The 19,759-nt window shown below is 49.5% G+C and overlaps 1 protein-coding gene across 3 annotated transcripts in view; it reads right to left on the reverse strand.

Annotated features, from left to right (window-relative positions):
• Positions 1-19,759, reverse strand: part of CUX1 (cut like homeobox 1) — a 347,872-nt gene that overhangs the window by 158,817 nt on the left and 169,296 nt on the right. The window lies entirely within an intron of this gene.

A 19,759-nucleotide genomic window follows, 5' to 3' on the forward strand; every position in this document is an offset into this window, starting at 1 on the left:
CACCCCAGAGAATGTGGGGCTGCTGGAGGCGGGGCGCACGGATACATGGGTGTGAGACTGGCCAGGTGAGGGGGTCGGTGCACTGTCTGGACCTGAGTCAGAGTGGAAGGAGGCCAGGAGGGGCAGGAAGGAGGCAACCTTTCCCACCAGGTTGCTGCCTCTGCCCCGGTGAGAACATGCAGGGCAGCGGCGGAGGGGACTGTGGGAAAGAGGCCGAGCAGAGAGCCCAGGTCCAGCTGAGCTGATGTGAGACTCGGAGGATCCAGGAGTGTTAAGGATGGTGTCCGGGTTTCGAGCTTAGGCGACGGTGAATTCCTGCCTCAGTGGCCAGGATCAGTGTGTCTCATGAACCAACCCAGCTGAGTTGGTTTCCCTCCAGTGAAAAGTCTATTCATCAGAGAAAGGTGACGTGTCCCCAGCACGCCGGATACACATCCAAAGAGGCTCCGGTGGCTGGCTGGACTCAGAACGTATTTTGCTCCCCAAACACGTTCACTCACACAACAGATCACTTTTTACCCCTGAAGCGTGCAAGATGCTACACGCACGGAGTTCACGCTGGCTCAGGAAAAGGACACTAAATTATATATTCCTCTGTCCCCTCACAGAATTATACTCTGTCTCCAACGTTATTAAAGAGGCAAAAGGATGTGGTGTAATTATAGGGCCTCTCACCTGAGCCAACCAACAATTTGTTAAGGGCTGACAGAGGTCACCTGATTTAAGACGGGAAGACCCTGGGGAAGGGGACACAAGGTTTGTGGGAGGGGGAGCAGGGCAGGTCTCGGGAAATCCAAGGCAGTGGAAAAAAAAGTACAGTGCATGCACTTCCAACTTCTACCAAGTCGTGTTTGCAAAATGCCCATGTGAAGGAAGTCGTTGAGGACTCAGACCCACTTTCTCCCCTGATAAAACAGGGTTGTGATTTGGGCATGTTTTCCAAATAATCCACAAGGACCACTTAAAAATGTCAAGGTAGTCCTCTCTTTATTTTTAAAATAAAATCCTTCCCCCCACTCTGATTCTTAGCAGTTCACATTCATTGTATAATTAGAAATATATTAAAAAATAAAGAGGTAATAAAATTAACCCCCTAATTCTGCCATTCACCAGTGGAAGTCATTTCTCTGTCTGCTGTTCCCTTTTAATTTTGAATGAAAGGTAGGCATGTAGGCAAACTATAGAGACAGTAGATTAGTGGTTGTCTAGGGCGGGGGACTCAGAGGATGACGGCTAAGGGGTGTGGGTTACTTTTTGGGGTGATGAAATGTCACACGATTGATCACGACTGTAGTAAAAGTCAATGCCAGGTTTAAATGCATGAATTATACGGTATGTGAATTATATATCAATAAAGATGTTTCAAACGTGTGTGTGTGTATGTGTTGAAATCAAACTGTATGGAAAATTTTGTATTGGGCTTTCATGAACATATAAAGTCTTTTCAATGTCTATTATATAATTTGGGGAATGCCTTAGCAGTATTATTTCAACGGTTCCTAACCACCGCCTACATCAGTGTTTTGAGCAAAGGGGGATACTTGGAGCTGCCTTTCCAGCTGTCTCAAGTTCTCCCTTCGCTCCAGGCCTTTCTGCCACCTCCCGTGTGCGCTGTGCCCATGGGCATCAGAGTCTGCCCCAGAAGCAGGGCAGAGGCCCCGGCTGCTCTCCACACCTCCCGACACCCACAGACGCTTCTTTGCTCGGCTCCAGATCTGCCTAGAGAGGACCCCCGCTTCCCAGGAATTGGGCCCGAGCCCACAAAGGTGGCTGCCTCTACAGGGGGCAGAGCACGGGATGTGGAAGGATCCTGAACACTGTCCTCTCTCTCCTGTCCGGGTGGTTGGTGGGGATGTGGGGGAGGGGTGGGTGCCTTACACGACACACTTGGGACTGGTATGGATTGCACCGTAACCCTGTCTGAGAGTCCTGACCCCCAGTACTCATGAACATGGCTTTATTTGGGGATAGGGTCTTTGCAGATGACCGAGTTAAGATGAGGTTATTAGGATGGGCCCTAATCCAACATGACCCTGTCTTTATAAACAAGGGACATCTGGACACAGAGACAGTCATGCACACAGGAGAAGCTCACTTGAGCAGGAAGCCAGGGATGTGGGTGAGGCACCTACAGACCAGAGATGGTCAGCAAACCACCAGGAGCCAGGGGAGGGGCCTGGAATAGACCCTCGCTCATGGCCCTCAGAAGGAGCCAGCCCTGCAGACACCCTGACCTTGGCCTCTGGCCTCCAGACTGTGAGAAGCATGTGCCTGCTGTGGAGGCCGCTCAGTCTGCGGCACTTGGTTACGGCAGCCCGAGCAAATTAGTACAGGAACCTCGAGCCTGTGTCTTCTTTGTGTTCTGTTTGCACAGATGCAAGGACACTCAACCCAGTCCTGTGAGAACGAGGCCAGGCTGCTGAACTTTATTAACGCATTAGGCAACTGGGCTGAGGATTCTTGAGAGAGGTGGCGAGAGCGCCATGTGTGGGTGAGTTTCTCCTTGATGAAGTCCCCCAAGCCTTCTTCCAAGGTTTCCAAACCTGGAAGCATTTGTTGATGCTGGCAATTTTGAGACTTCCTCTGCTCACTCACTCTTTTGACTCCTGCCGCGGGCTTGGGCTCGGAGTTTGGGTCTGTCCTCCCCCTCACCCAGCTCCATCTTTTCTGGGGTGGGCTCTCCCATGCTGTGGCCTGGGGCTGCTCACTTCCATGCTTTCTCTTCCTTGAGCGCCCCTTGTTGGCATCTCTGCCCCCTGAAGACCTGGCTGTGCTGCCAGATTCAGTGCAGGCTCCACTGGCCCCAGGGTGCCTGTGCCGGGTTCCCCTGGAGCCAGGCTGGCCGGCCTTGTGTGCCAGTCCCACCGACCAGGGCTGGGCGGGTGGGGGAGCCCAGGGGGATGAAGTGCTCAGTGCCTGGTGCAGGGAAGTGGGGCCCCGTCTGTCCCCCTTATCGTGTTGTGAGAGAGGAAGAGACGGCGTCATCTTCATCCTCACGCCCTCAGCGCCTACCTTTGAGCCAGAACTCGGCGTGGCAGCCGCTTGGCACAAGGGGTAAGAGGTTTGTGAACGAGAAGAGGTCTGCGGTGAGGTCTTAGGCACAGATTGGATGGCAGGTCCTGGGTTAGACATTCTGGCTACTTAATGTGCAAAGCTAGCCGGAGGCAGAGACTCTGTCTACCGCCCACACGCCCGCAGGGCCACCGCGAGGAGCAGCAGAGGACAGAGGGGCTGCTGTTGGCGGAGCTCGGACAGATCTGGAGAAGCTCTGGCGGTGCTCAGGCTCCGGGTAAAACCTGTTCTGCTCTGGGGACCCGCCTCGCCTCGCACTCCAGCCACACCCGGTCACTCCCTATTCCCTCAATACGTGAGCAGTTTCCCCGCAGCCTGGAAGGCGCCTCCTTGGAATGTTCCTCTGATCCTCCAGGCTCAGCTGATCGTCTCCAGGCTGCCGGCCACTCCCATCACCACATGGGATTGTCCCAAAGGTCCAGGACTGCAGATGAGGCTCCGTCGGGAGACCTGGGATTCCCTGAGAGCCCGTGCTAGGCTTTCCTCCTGACGGCGAGCGCATAGTAGGTGCTGAATACATATTTATTGTGTGGATAAATATTTACCTACATTGGTCAACTGTTTTATTTGCAGAAGTGAGCAAATCATGAAGGGGTACAGCTTGAAGTCTATGAAAATGCTTACTGTGTAGAGAGTGCTGTGACTCGTCAGCAGGGGGGTAACCTGCTTCTCTGATGATAGGCACCTGGTTGGAGCCAGCGCAGGGGAGCATCCTTTCCCATCATACATCTCCGTGGTCTCCGGCCGGCCTCTTACGTTGAACTTCTCATCCCCACCCCACCCAGACGCCCATCCTGTGATTCTACCAAGAGTTTCCTGGATCCAACAGTTATCCTTTCAACATCACTTTTATAATGCTGAGTTGGGCTTTTCTGTAATAAGGATTAACATTCAAGATAAAGGTCTACAAAAAGGGGTTTTATTTCAAATCTCAATTAATATTTGCTTCCAGCAGGATGAGAACTCAGAGGCCAGGGCTAGAGGCCGTTAATGGAAATCGACAGTGAGACTCCCGAGATTTAGAAGGGGTGAGCAAACACCTAACCTTTTGGGAGCTAGCAGAGCTGCACTGTGGGACGTGGGGCGTCCTATAGGGTGTGAGCGACTGTTCCCCTCACCGTCTGCCCTCCCTGTGAGGGCATCGCCTGTCTCTGCCCACGGCCACATGACTTGTGGGGGCTTTCTGGCCCACAGGTGGCAGACTGGGCCACGTGGGACATAAGTGGTGATGCCACATGCTTTGTCTGCGTGTAAGACCTAAGAGTGAGTGTGTGGTTCAGCTCTCCCTGCCGTGAGAACAGCACAACCTCAGAGGAGCCGCTTCTTGCACTGCGATCTCTGAATAAAGACAACATGTGGGACTTCCCTGGTGGTCCAGTGTCCAGTGGTTAAGAGTCTGCCCGTCAATGCAGGGGACACGGGTTCCATCCGTGGTCCGGGAATATCCCACATGCCTCCAGCAACTAAGCCTGTGGCCACAGCTACCGAGTCCAAGAGCCCTAAAGCTCGTGCTCGGCAGCAAAAGTTGCCGCAGTGAGTAGCCTGCACACTGCAGCTGTGCTGGTCCTTGTACTACCTGAGCTCATAGTGAGTCTCTTTCTGCCCACTTCCCACATTGAGCAAGGATGCCTCACATCTGGAAGCATCCTCTCCCCAACCTATGGTCTGTCCCAGGCCAGGTCAGAAGCACCTTCCTCTCTTGACCTCCACCGCCCCCCGCCTCCCCCACCCCCCCCCCCACCCCGCCAGCCCCCAGGTCTTGACTAACAAGGGAGGCCTCCTGGGGTATGTCTGCGCATGAACAAGGGTAGATTCCAGGCTGAGAAGTCTGCACAGGTCAAGAGAGGCCTCTAGGCTCACTGGTGACTTTTATAACATCGAGGACCTTGGAAGATCAGGGTAGAGAAGGTAGTTTTCTACAGTTGAGAGCTTCGAGAAGGTTGGTACTATCCACTGCACTTTAGTCTAAGTAGTGTGGTGCTGGAGAAGACCCTTGAGAGTCCCTTGGGCTGCAAGGAGATCAAACCAGTACATCCTAAAGGAAATCAGCCTGGAATATTCGTTGGAAGGATTGATGCTGAAGCTGAAGCTCCAATACTTTGGCCACCTGATGTGAAGAGCTGAATCACTGGAAAAGACCCTGAAGCTGGGAAAGCCTGAAGGCAGGAGGAGAAGGGGACGACAGAGGATGAGATGGTTGAATGGCATCACCGACTCAATGGACATGAGTTTGAGCAAACTCTGGGAGATGGTGAAGGCCAGGGAAGACTGTTTTGCTGCAGTTCATTGGGCTGAAAAGAGTCGGTCATGACTGAGTGACTGAACAAGAAAAAGAAACGCAGCATCATGACAGCCAATCTCTGGTCTGGTTTAGAGGAGCCAACTGCCCTAGTCAGAACTAGAGGACCCTGGGGGAGGAGGTGTCAGTGGAGGGCAGAGCAGAGAGGGGCTTTGTGAGTGGAGAGGAACCAGTCAGGGTAAGTCACCTCTAAAAGGGAGCAAATAAGACCTCTTCACAGGCTTTTTGTAAGTATTTTTAAAAAATGCGTGCACATTGCCAGCAAGTGGGCCGAACGCTTGGGAGGCTTGGAGCCTTGGTGGCTGCTGTTACGCTCTGCTTGTGGGCTGGTGAGTCCAGCATCTCTGCCAGGGTGGCCTGAGTCCCAGGGCCATGACTGCTGCACACTCCACTCACAGTGAAAAGGGTGCTATTCACTGGGTACCCTGAACGGGCTGCTGTGGATGCTGGACACAGCCCAGTTGGGCTACCCCCATGGCCACACACAGAGTGCCTTGTCATGCCAGCTGTGAAGCGCAGATGGACAACAGCGTGGACTTGGTGCAAGGGCCCAGGGATCACCAAAAAGATACGAAACAGAATGACGGGCCTTGATGACTGCCCAGTGTGGCATATTTTGAAGTGGAAATGGGTCATCCTTTCAGGGTGTTGCTCAAACTTGTCAGGCACAGGTGGTAGGCAGGCCGGAGGCACCTGGGGCCAGGAGATGGTACAGTGCCAGAAAAACAAGGCTGAGCCGTAGCCCCTAAATCAGCCTCTCTGTGCCTCAGGGTCTATGTCTGCAAAATGGGGAGAAGAACTCTCGTGCTATGAATGGTGATGGGGGTTGCCATATGGGCAGTGCCATTTCTCAGATGCAGAAACTGACCAAATTGCTCAGAACCAAGCCCCCAAGCAACACCCCTACTCCGATATGATGACACCCAGCTCAGCACTGGGACTGGGGCCACGTGGCTGGGGGGGGTGCGGGCGGGAAAGACTGTATGCTTTGAAGGAATGCAGACTTGGGTACTGATGGCTGGAGGATCTGGGGGCGGGTTACTTAATTTACACCTGGGTCTCTTCATCTGTTTAGTGCATTGCTGAGTGGTTGTGAAATGAACTGTGAGTATCTGGAATGGTCGGGAGCATGCAGAAGCTGAGTAAAGATCCACGTCTTCCTGAACAAGCCCGAATCTGCACTCTTCCCACTACAGCACAGGCTGGCCCCCGCTGCCATCCAGCCCAGCAGAAAGCCAGAAAGGCTCAAGGACAGAGACACTTAAACAACATTTAAGGCACCATGGTGGCAATAGCACACTCAGGAACAATCTGCTAGCTACACCCTGGGAGCGTACAAACTAATGACTTAGAAATAAACACAGACCATTAATGCAATTTTCAAATTGATGCGCGTTGCTGGACCATGGGCCAGTGAGGCTCCGGAAAAGCTGCAGGGATACGAAAGAATAGTTCTGTCTCTAGGTCTGGCTGCAGAAATCTTTCCAGAACAAAACACGATGTGAGAGCCACATGGAATTCCAGAAGGCAACAGAGAATGACCAAGGTCCTGTCCAAAACAGATGCGGATGAAGCCACAGCTTCCCAGTTCTAATTTTAACTGAACCCAGCCACGTAAGAGGAACATACTTTCTGAGAGAAGATCGCATTAGCTGAGAGCCCAGGAATTCTCCTCTAAGTATACGTCTACTTAATGCTTGGCAAGTACCAATTCTGCTATAGCCAAAAAAGATGAGAGGATCCTGGAGGAGATGCCCTCCGGCCACCTCCGGAGCGATGTGGAGAGATGAGAGGCTGGAAACAGGAGTGGGAGCCCAGCTGCCACCAGCAGCTTTGTCGCTCAAGGTCACGTTCCTTCATGACTCCCAGCACCCAGACCCAGAGGGCAGTAAGGAAGAGTCATGCTCGCGGTACTCCCTGTTGCAGAGAACTGAACAGGACTTGTTGGAAATCCCTACCCTGCTCAGAGCAGGGGGCCCAAACCCCAGAGGGCAGGTCTGGTCATAAAGGCAATGCAGTGCAGACCTGGGTCATGACATGAAAGTACGTCTTACATAAACTGATGACACAGTCCTTAACTACCCCTCCAACCCCAAAGTTCCCAGGAGTAACAGACTGGAGAATTCCAGAAGACAGTGCCATGAAGAGTGGGTGGGGGTGAGGTGGGGGGCACAGAGAAGACCCGTGGCGGAGGATAGCAAGAGCACGGTAAAGATGATAAAAGAGCAACACGGTAAAGATGATAAAAGTCAGTCTTTCTGTATGGTTTACAAAGCCCTCTCATGTACATCTGACATTCCAGCCATCAATGTGTATCTGAACAGCTGTTGTGAGGAGATAGCTATCTTGTCTCTCCCTGGAGCAAGAAACCAAAAACAAAAGGTAGAAGTTACAGAAAGGCAGATCACAGCTTAACGGCAGGAAAACCTTCGTAAACAGCAGAGCACTTCCAAGGTGGGATGTGCTGACTCCTGTCTTACTAGTTCATTCATTCCTTCACTTTGTCAATAAAATCATTTAAGGAGTGGCTAAAATGTGCCAGGACATGTGCCAGCCTATCCTCTGTGGCCAGAGCCTCCACGTCCACTCTCAGAGGACACAGGGTGGAGGGGGCCGTCTCCCCACCCTCCACAGGGAAGCCACAGCAGGGCTAGAGGAGAGGCTTCTCCAAGGGTGAATGCCTACCTGAGACACTTAAAACACTATTTTGTGAACAGATAATATGTATATAGTAAACAGAATTCATTTTAAGTATAAAAACATATATGGTGTTCAGCAAGGTCGCACAAAGTCAATATAGGAAAATCAATTGTCTTTCTATACAGTAGCTGTAAACAATCTGGAAGTGAAATTAAGAAATATTCATGGTTTGGGAGGTTTAATTTATTGTTAAGATGGCAAAAGTTCCAAATGGGTCTGCAGGTACAATGCAATCCCCATCAAAATCCTAGCTGGCTTCACTGAAGGATAAGACTAGCTAGTCCTGAGATTCATATGCAAATGCAGTAACCCCAAAAGAAAAACAAAGTTGGAGGACTCGATACAACTTACTTACTATAAGAACTTACTACAAAGCTGCATTAACTAAGACTGTGAGGCACTGGCTTAAGGACAGATATACAGAACAACAGACTAGAACTAAGAGCCCAGTAACAAACCCCTGGTCAAATGATTTGTGGCAAGGGTAAAAGAGCAGCAGGAGAAGAACTGGGACAACTGGTTACCCATGTGCAAAAGAACAAAGGTGGACTCCACCTCACACTGTATGAAAAATTAACTCAAAGTGAATCAAAGGCCAAAATGTAAAAGCTAAAACTACAAAAGCTCTAAAAAGGAAACAGATATAAATCTTTATGACCTTAGTTATGATGCCAAAAGCACAAATAACAAATGAAAAATGGATAAATTGAGTTTTACAATTTAAACCTTCTGTGCTTCAAAGGACACTATCAAGAAAATGAAAATACAACCCAACATAATGGGAGAAAGTTTTTGCAAATCATGTATCTAATAAGGGATTAGTATCCAGTATACATAAAGACCTCTTACAACTCAATAGTAACAGATAAATAACTGAATTTAAAAATGGACAAAGGATCTAAATATATATTTCTCTAAAGAAGATATACAAATATCCAATAAGCACGTGAAAAGATACTCAACATCAATAGTTATCAGGAATGCAAACCAAGACCACAATGAGATACCACTTCACACCTACTAGGATGACTATAATAAAAAAGATAATAAGCGTTAGAGAGGATGTAGAGAAACTGGAATCCTCACACACTGCTGGTAGAAATATAAAATGACATACACAGGAAAACAGTCTGGCTGCTCCTCAAAACATTGAACATAGAGTTACTATTAATGTATTTTGCTTTTTTTTTTTTTTTTAACCGAGTCTCCGATTTGCAATTTAATAAACTCCTGCCACAGGGACTAGTTAATGAAAACGAGAGCATTAAGACCCCATTCAAACACCTCCCCGCCAGCCTTGTCAGACAGGTCATCAATAGGGTCCAATTTTCAATGTCAAGCCCTTCATTTTGGAAAGCCTCAAGATCACACCTGGTTTGCCATGCAAGTTATTACTACACAATGATTTTAAGTCTGCTTATTTTGCACTTATTCCATTCCTGGGTATATACCCAAGAAAGATGAAAATGATTCTCTCTGAAGAAACTTGTATATGAATGTTCTTAGCGGCATTATTCAAAATAGCCAAAGGGTAGAAAATACCCCTCCGGCTATCAACTGATAATGAACAGATAAAATGTGACACAGTCACAGAACGGAATATTACACAACCATAAAAAGGAATGACGTATTGATACAGGCTTCAGCATGGGGGAATCTTGAAAACATGCTAAGTGAAGGAAGCCAGTCACAAAAGACCACATGTTGAATGATTTCATTTACATGAAATGCTGAGAATGGTTAAATCTAGAGACAGAGAGTAAGTAAGCAGTGGTTGCCAGGGACTGGGAGTGGGGTGAATGGGGAGTGACTGCTAATGGGCATGAGCTTTCTTTCTGAAACGATGAAAATGTTCCGTAACTGGATTTTGGTGATGGCTGCCCAAATTTGTGAATACACTAAAAACCATTTAATTGTAAAAAAAGAAAAGAGAGACAAAAAGTATAAACATATCATGGAAAGTAGGTTTCCTTCCCATCCTCATCTACCTGTCACCCAGATGCCTGGCCTGGAGGCAAAGATTCATTTGAGTATCTTTCCAGAAATATTTTATGCACTTATAAGCATCTGTATACACACATTGTCTCCCTTAAAACACACACACACAGGAGGGTGCTATAGATACTGTTTTGCATCTTGTGTTGTGCACACTTCAGGGCAGCTTCCTATGTGATGGGAGGGGCAGGGCTTCCAGGCAGGGGGAACCCATGTAAACACAATGTGGCCTGCTCACAAGTGCAGGATCAGCTACGCCTGGGAGCAGAGCTTGTGTGTGTATGTGTGTGGGGGGGGGAGGGGGTGGTTGGGGGTGTGAGGTGGGGAGGGGGCAGCCTGGGGCGAAGCCTGGGGCCATAGCCTCATGCTGAAAGGTTCTGGGAGTCCCAGAGGCTGTCAACCAGGAAGTGATAGGGTTGCTCTGGATGGGAAGGAAGAGGATCACCTGAGCAGGGATGGGCAGGTGTGCGTGAGAGCCTTGGGAGGCTGGGGCTTATTCCAGGGGGATTTAAGAGGTTGAAGGAACCGGAGGAGTCTGTGACTGATAACCAGAGCTTCCTCTTCATCAGCCCTGCTTTGACACCATGATCTTTAAATACACACACATACACGTCTCTGCTACGTCTCTGCTATGTAGTGCAGATTTTCCGTTATACGGATGAGGCACAGAGAAGCTAAAATGACTCATTCAAGGTCACCCAGGTAAAAGATGATGTCAGGACTCAAATCCAGCTCTGTCTCCTTTCAAAATCTGGGATGTGTCTGTTTGGTTTTCTCTGCTACTCTCAGCTGTGTCCCCAGAGAGGGGGCATCAGAGAGGCAGGGGGTGGGGGGCGCAGGGGGCGGGCGGGGTGTCACACAGGAGAGAAGCCGGGGGCAGCAAGGAGGAGCAGTGCATGTGCCCAGCACCCCTAGAACTGCTGGTTCACAGAGCGAGGGCAGCTTTGAAGCTTGCCTGGAGGGGGCTGACATGTGAGGGACTGGACATCACTTGAGGGTGGGCTCCTTCAGCCTGGGACCCTCGCTGGAGGTGCTGAGGATGGAGTGACAGGAGGGTGGCGTCTGGCTGGGCACGAGGGAGCCAGATTCCGGGATGGGACCAGGAGATGGCGAGAGATGAGGAGAGCAAAAAGCTTGGAACCAGGTGGCACAGACCTCCCCCTAGAGCACCCCGTCTGCTCCTCACACTCTCTCCTGCCCTTCCACCCAGCCACTCTGGTTGGCAATAATGTCCCCAGAACAGGTTGGGGTGGGGGAAGGCTTCATGAGATCATGGAAATGGTGATTTGTAGAAGCAAAATGCTGTGCAAATAATTACTAGCAAAGAGAGCAGCAGTAGAGTCTGAAAGGTTTGGAATGTGGACTGCTCCACTTTTGGGCGACAGAACCTCTCTGGCTCTCAGCTATGATCAGTGTCCCTGTGCTCCTCACCAACCCTCCCGAGTCATGCACATACGTTCACAGTCCTTCTTTTGACCATCTGGTCGTTGGTGTCAGTTTCATTTAAGGAATTACTGCATTAAATTGATGGAGCATTTAGTAAAACCCAATTAACATCCAGACTGAGTTTTTCCAAGGGAAGGGAGATCTGTGGAAAATAAAATACCCTAATAATTTAAATTCCACAGTATTCAAATAAATACTATCCAGCTGAATATTACAAGCTGGATAAATTTAGTTCAGGAAAAAAAAAAACTATTAGAGTCAGTCTATTCTCACAGACAAACACTACTTCTAATCTTCATTCAAATCACCTCTCCTCACTTCTTCACATTTATTATGTGAGAAAACAGGCACTAAGAGAGAGATGAACTGACTTCATGAAGGTCAAGGTCACTGACAAGTCAGGCCTCAAACCTAGGCCTTATAACTCTAGGTCCAGGGCTTCTACCTTCATATCACAACTGCCTGCTGGTATCCTGAATGGGGCTGGGACTGTGAACACACAGAATTGAGCCTTTCTGCAATCAATAGAGAATGCTTTTGATTTATACGCCAAAGGTGTTAACTCTCCATCTATCCATCCATTCACCAACCACCCATCCACCCACCTAGCCATCCATCTACATGCCCATCCCTTCATCCATCCATCCATCCATCCATCCGTCCCCATTCATCCATCGTGTCCTGAGTGCCTGCCACATGCCAAGCACTGTGCCATGTGGGGGTACAGATCTTGCTCAACTGTTAAGATCCATGAAAGGCGCATCTGAGGTAACTACCTAAACCCACATACTGGTCTAGTTCAGGTCTAATCTGGCACACAGTAGATGGTTCAGTAACCATTTACTGAAGGAAAGAATGAACAGGCAGACCTGTCCTCCAGGAGCGCAGGTGGCCCCGGCTGATCCCTTTGGTGGCTCCACCAGGACAGGAGCCCTGGCACAGACCGTGTTTCTCCAGCGGTCAGGGAGCAGAGAAGTACAACGGGCGAGCCTGGGGCCCCTGTGGGCACTGGTACTGGTCCCTCTGTCATGTGGGACCTTGAATTCCATACCTGTGACTCTCTGATTGCTAGAGCCTCGGGCTCTGAGTCAACTTTGCCAATGTTATCGCTTTACTAATTTGTTCTAGAGTTCTTTGAGCTCCCTTTTTCTGCATTTCAACTTCATTTCAACAAACATTTCCCAGGCACCTACTGTGTGCCAAGGCCCTGGGAGGCCAGCCCGGAGCCCTCTGTGGTCTTGTTCTGTGGCAGGGTCTGCTGCTGCACCCTCAGGGAGCCCTATGTCCAAGGGTGCCTGACGCGGGTCCTCTGGCAGAAGCCAAAGTAGGCTGGGGAGAGCCTGTTGCAAGCGTGTGCGCGCTGTAAACATCCACAAACTCTGCCGATGGTTACTGAGAGGATGTTAAAAATAATTATCTGCTGAAAATATTAGATTTGCTCTGGATTGTTCATTACATACAATGGCTTAATAGGACTTTTATTGAATAGCTGCAGAGCTCTGGGCCGAAATCAATTTGCCGTACCCTCGGAATCTTGATGTATGCTGTTGACTTCCCCAGCGTGCAGCAATTTGTAATAGCTTTGGTGGGCTGTTGTTTTCAAAGCTCCAGCTCCATCACAAGCATTTATTTCTGACCACAAAATTACATTTATTCAACAGAAAGCAGCTCCGGGTCTTTAAGAGGTTAACTTCTGGAGTGCTTGGCGGCGGTCCAGCCCTGGCCCGGGTGCGGCAGGCGCGATGGCACGGGCAGCGTGGCGGCGGTGGCAGCGAGCACCGGGCGGGCGGCCGTGATGAATGGGCTGCTGAGCGCACCCCCTCCACGTGCACTCGGCGCGCTCCCTGGCTTCCATAGATCACGGGCTTAGCCTCAACGTATCTGACTGAAATTGAATTTGGCTTCTCTCTCAACCGTTCATTTCCTATGTTATGCAAGGTTATATCCTTTTCTGCATGAGCAGAACCAAACCAGCTGCAGCTTCACAGGAGAAAATGTGTTTTCAATTAGGAAGCTGGCCTGAATATTGAACCGCAGTCCTACTGCTCCCCTAATTGAGCCATCATGGAACAGGCCTACAGGAAGAAGCCGCAGCCACTAGGCCGTCGGGTGTCAGCAGGAGAGAGTTAAAACACACCGTCATCGTCCCCCTGCCATGACTATGGCCGTTGCCACCACAGTCACCCCACTACCAAGCACGTAGAGAGGCCCAAGAGTCTGGAGATGGCCGTCCTGGCTGAGAAGAATGCTCCTCTGGAAATGAGACAGGACAGCAGCTTTCGCTGACCTCCAGCAGAGCTGGTCCTGTCCTCGGGGTGCCTGGCCCGCCCAGCACTCACCTGTTGGGGACCCTGGACCACCAACCAGCAGGTGTCTTTGATGTGCTCCAAGTGGGGAGGCGGCCTTATTTTTCTTGTGGGTCACTAGGAACCTGGGGCAGAGCCTCAAACACAGGACTTGGTGAACTAGGAGAAGGTGAGCAGGAAGGGATTTCAGCTGAGAATAAACACCCCCCTCAACTGGCTTGGTCTAGCAAAGAGGGCAATATATAGTTGGGGAGAAGACGCAGGTCCTTGAAAGGAAAAAGTTAGCAACGGGCTGAGGTGGTGTGGAAAAGGAACGAAGGAGGCCAACTTTTAGTTCGGTCTTAAAGGATGGAAATGATTTTTATAGGTGAGGAAGAGCAAAAGGTTATAATAACGGAGGCCGTGGCTTTAGGAAAAGGGCAGAGGCAGGAAACCACAGGCATGTTCGGGGACAGTAAATAGACCAGCCTGGTAGGAGCAGGAGCCACGGACATGACGCCTGGAAATACATTTTAAAGCTAAATCATGGAGCTGCTTACACATGGATCTGAGGTGCTTGAGTGGGCACGGAGTCCCAGAACCTGACCTAGAGGAACTGCCCTTGGGGGACACCTAGCCTGTGGGTCCGACAACCAGTCATGCATTAGAATCACTGGGGACTTTGTAAAATGACTGAATCTTAGCAAACTCTTATCTCTGCCACGTCTGAGGAATCAGAACCTTGGAGGGAAGAGCCTGAGGAGCTGAATTTCTGGAAACATGTGGGTGCTTCTCAGGCAGCCAGTTGGGCCTTCTGAAGACCACCTTTTGGGAACCATCAGTCTGGTCCAGTCTTCTTGACTACCAGCCCACCCGCTGGTACTTAATGTGGTACTTGCTGAGTACAGGCATGATGGGGACATAAACGTGTGTGCCACACAGAGTCCCTACCCTCTAGATTTCAGAAGCATGAGACTTAGTGTAAGGCCAGTTAAACTGTGTTCCAGTAACTTAAAAAATAAAAGGCAGAATGTCTTTAGGCTCAAAATCACAAGACAGATACAAACGAAGCTCTACCAGAGGTACGGAGGAGTATTCTGGAATGACTCAGAGGCCTTGGCATTTGGGTTGGGCCTTGAAGAACAGGGTAGGAGCTGACGACACCCCTGACAGGTGGTCCTCTGGCCTTTGTTTGAAAACTCCCAGGAATGGGAAACTCACTACCTTGGATGGCCGTGCGTTCCATTTCGGAACAGATCGAGTTGCTGGAAAACGTCCCCTCTTCTGTTCTGCTGCTGACACTCAACCCACGCTTCAGGTCACTGAGTCACACCGGATTTCAGAGTCCCAGGGCTCCCTGCCGACTACCTCGGTTCAGACACTCACTTTACAGAGGCGCAAAGTCAGACAGAAAGAGGCCTGGGAGCCGCCTGAGGTCACAGGAGACTGAGCAGCAGCACCTGGGCCAGCGCCCAGGACCTCTGACCCCCTACAAAATGTTCCTGGGAGAAAAGCACTCGGACACCCTGGCTTTATTTAGCCCTGGCCTTTAGATCTGGACACTTAAATATGTGACAGGGCAACAGACCCGGGCCACGGGCCACCCCTGAAACTCTCAGTCACTTTTAACTAACTCATGAAATAGTTATCCAACTTAATCCACTTCATCTTTTTTTTTTTTTTTTTTTTATTAAATCTGTCAGACAGCCCTGCAAATGTGCAAAGTCCTTTGCTTTCCGCAGTACTCGGACTTTTTTGGACGAGAGCCTTTCAAGGCAGCTTCCCCTTGTGACACCTGAGGTCCTACCCACCTGACCCCCACTGGCTGCACAAAGGGTCTGCACACAGTTATGGATATTTACGTCTGTGGGGACCAGATCAGATATGGGAGGAGCTGGTTGGAAGGGGAGGGAGCCCAAAGCTGTGTCTGCCAAGCACTTTACACTAAATGAACACCAACTGTCCTTGTTGAAGACCAGGGAGTTGCCTGAGACAATGGAGGGGAAGAAGGCGCCGCCTCCCCGCTCCCCAAGCACCACCACTGGAGAACACGGGCTGGCGGGCCAGCAGCCCAGCCTCGCCGCTGTCACCCGGGTGACGGTGGGTGCTTTGTTTGCCCCCCTCTGGGCTTAGCATCCTTATCTGTGAAGTGAGGCTGTTGCTTCTACCCACCTGTCCAGTGGGGACCTGGTGCTTGCTCCCCGGGGCCAGGAATGGGGACACAGACGAGGCCAACACAGATGGGAAATCTAGAGAGAGTGGGGGAAGTAAAAACACACGCACAGAGGGAGGAACTCTGAACAGAAGAATAACGTGCTACAAAAGAAACAGTAAAGGGGCCTCGGTTTGGAATGACTGTCAGAGGAGACCACTGTGAGGGCTGACACCTGAAGCAAGCCCTACAGGATGGGTAGGAGAGAGCTGGGCAGGGGCGCTGGGAGGCAGGCAGCGGCCCGGCCAGGGCACCCCAGAGGCTGAGGGCACCGGGAGGCCCTGAAAGGCCGTGGGCAGGGAAGGACTGAGGCACAGAGGAGAGGTCGCGGGGATTGAGGAGGCGGTAAGAGTGGAAACAGAGATCGGTTAGGGGACCACTGCAATGGTCTCCATGACAGATGACACAGCTTTGGACAAGCACGTGGGAGGTGACGACAGTGTGCTCTGGAGGAGGGATGGAGGAAGCGGGGGCATGGGAGAAAGGAGGTGTCCCGTAGTGATCCTTGAGAAGGTAAGGGCTGGAGGAGGAGGGAATTTCAACAGGTGTGGAAGCCGGAGAAGGGGAAGTGGCTGTGGGTTAAGAATTCTTTCCTGTGGAGAACTGTAAGGTCATGTCACACAGAAGGTCTCATAGGAGCTGGAACTCCAAAGAGAAGACCAAGTTAGAGAAACCTGAGTTTTCAGCAGACAGATCCTCAGAGATGATACAGCAAAGAAGGCCGTACTTGAGAGGTCTGAAGGAAAGGGAAGAACAGCCCAAGAAGACTGAAAATCAACAGGCAGAGAGGTGAACAGAAAACTCAGCGGGCAGAGCACCACGGGATGTCAAAAGAAGGGGTTTTCAAGAGGGGGTCAGGTGGGCTGAATGTCACTGGGGGAAGTGAGGTGAGGACTAAAAGGGTCAAGGGCGAGTGGGGCAGATGCCAGACAGGGTGGGTGTATGTCCAGGATGGACGGCTCTCTGGAGAAGCCTGGCTGAGAGGGCTGGGGGATGAAGGAGTCCCCCTTTCTCTCTCCCTCCCTCCCTCCCTCCCTCCTAAGATGGCACGTGCCACCACTTGTAGGAACACTGCTCAGACAACCCAGGAACTCATAGAGACTGAAGACCCAGCATAGGGGGTCCCTGCAGGACTGCAGTTCCTGAGAAAGCAGGAGCTGGGCTCCAAACCCACAGCAAGGGGCGTATCCTCCTCACAGTGAGAGCCAACAGAAGACAGATACAGCTTCGGAGATCCAGTGCTCAGTTGCGTCCAACTCTTTGTAACCCCATGGACTGAAGTCCACCAGGCTCCTCTGTCCGTGGGATTTCCCAGGCAAGAATACTGGAGTGGGTTTCCATTTCCTCCTCCAGGGGATCTTCCCGACCCAGGGACTGGACCCACGTCTCTCACGTCTCCTGCATTTGGCAGGTGGGTTCTTTACTGCTGCACCACCCAGGAGGCTGGAGTCTAGTGACAAGAAAGGTAAGAGCAGCAGCCACTTCTTGGAATCATGAAGCCTGGGCGAGTGTCCCACAAATGCCATTTGGAACATTCTCACAAATGTGCTTTATCATAGAAGAAAAATGCAAAGAGGTGGGAGAAAATAATATGCAGCTTCTGATGTGCAAGAAAAGAATTATGGAGCTACTGCCTTGTAAGCACAGTTCTTTCTTTTGGAGAGAAGTAGTTCATCCTTACAAAAGAATATATAAATCTTAAACAACGAAACGAACACCTGTAAGTGAGGACATTCTCACAATCTTGGAAACCTCCTCTGGGCCTGCATGCAGCAATCTCCATTCTGGATTTCCTGTTTAACCTTTTCACTGCGGTTTTATTATGTAATGATAAAACCGTATCCTTAAACAGACAGCTCAGCACTGCACAGTTTTGTGTTTCACTCACTTTCCCCTGCTGTGTTGTATTCCAATCACTCTACTTACTCTTCCTGCTGCTGATGGAAAGCGGGTTGTTTCCACTTGTCTACCATCTGCAAACATCCCTGAACTTGTTTCCTGGGGCACATGTTTACATTTATTTAAGGCGGAGGATACCATTTATACCTGGGAGTGGAAATGCTGTGTCAAAGTACATGTGCTTCTTCAGCTGGAGAATCTGATACCAGACTGGTTTTCAGAAAGGTTACACCCATTTATGATCTTATCTGGACTTTTGAATTTTGGCCAACGTGGTACATGTGAGTAAGATGCATTTAAATGATTTAAATGCAGATGGTAACTTCAGCCACGAAATTAGAAGATGATTGCTTCTTGGCAGGAAAGCCATGACAAACCTAGACAGTGTTAAAAATCAAAGACATCACTTTGCCGACAAAGGTCCATACAGTGAAGGCTATGGTCTTCCCAGCAGCCATGTACGGATGTGAAAGCTGGACAATAAAGGAGGCGGGGCAACGAAGAGTTGATGCGTGCTGTAGTTCATGGGGTTGCAAAGAGGTGGATGTGACTTAGCAACTCAACAACAATAACAAAATGATTTTAATTTGCATTTTCCTGAAGAGATGCTTAAGCATCTCTTCATAGGTGCATTGACTGAATGATTTTCTCTTCTGAGAGTGCTGTTCATGGTTTTGTCCATTTTCCTGTTGGGAGGTTCGTCTTTTTTCTTTTGCTTTTTAAAGTTTATTTTTATTTATTTATTTTTGGCACATGGGCTCTTCTCTGCTGACCCAGAGCTTTCTCCGGTTGCTGTGATTGGGGACCACTCTTTAGCTGTGGTGGCTTCTCCTGTTGCTGAGAATGGGCTCCAGAACACAGAGGCTCGGTAGTTGTGGTACCTGGGCCTCGAAGCTCCAGCAGGCAGGACCCTAGTTCCTAGACCAGGGGTTGAATCTGTGTCCCCTGTACTGGCAGGTGGATTCTTAACCACTGGGCCACCAGGGAAGTCTCATGTCTTTTTCTTATTAACGGGTAAAACTAAATATGTATGTATATATATATGTGTGTGTGTGTGTGTATAAATATATATATATATATATATATATATTTTTTCCTGAATACTAATCCTTTGTCAACTATGTGTGTGGCAACTATCTCCTCCTGGTTTGTGAGTTGTGGCCAAGGACACCCCACGTAGGACTGGTTCATGGTATGGCCCGAGGGGGCAACATTCATATCAGGGGCATTTGATTTTTATTATGAAAAGGTTCAGATAGGTTTGAATCTTTGTGCTGGTAAGTTTCCAACACATAATGAAAATGTCTTTCATTCTTCACTTTCATTTTTCCCTTTCCTAGTTTGAAAAAGATGAAACTGAGCTAGCAGCCAGGCGTTCACCTTTCACTTTCTTTAGGCTGCCTTTTCACAAGGAGAAAAAGGAAGCTTTTACTTTAAAATATTAATATAGTTGAACGTAACAATGTTTTCCTTTATGGTTTTCTGCGTAAGAAATCCTACATAGCCCAAAATCACCATATTCTACATTTTCTTCTAAAAGGTTTAAAGTTTTACCTTTTTTTAATGGTTATTTATTTATTTATTTTCATTTATTTTTATTAGTTGGAGGCTAATTACAATATTGTAGCGGTTTTTGCCATACATTGACATGAATCAGCCATGGATTTACATGTGTTCCCCATCCTGTTACCTTAAGTCTGTATCTGTAATTTGTGTCTGCATATGACGTGAGGTAGGGATCCAATTTCATTTAATTCCGTAAGGATAACCAAAGGTCAGGAGGCCGTTTATTGAAAAGCCCACCCTTGCCTCACTGACCTGCAGTGCCATGTCTGCAATGTATTTGGCTTC

Source organism: Dama dama, chromosome 10 (genome assembly GCF_033118175.1).
Source record: "Dama dama isolate Ldn47 chromosome 10, ASM3311817v1, whole genome shotgun sequence".
Classification (NCBI taxonomy): domain Eukaryota; kingdom Metazoa; phylum Chordata; class Mammalia; order Artiodactyla; family Cervidae; genus Dama; species Dama dama.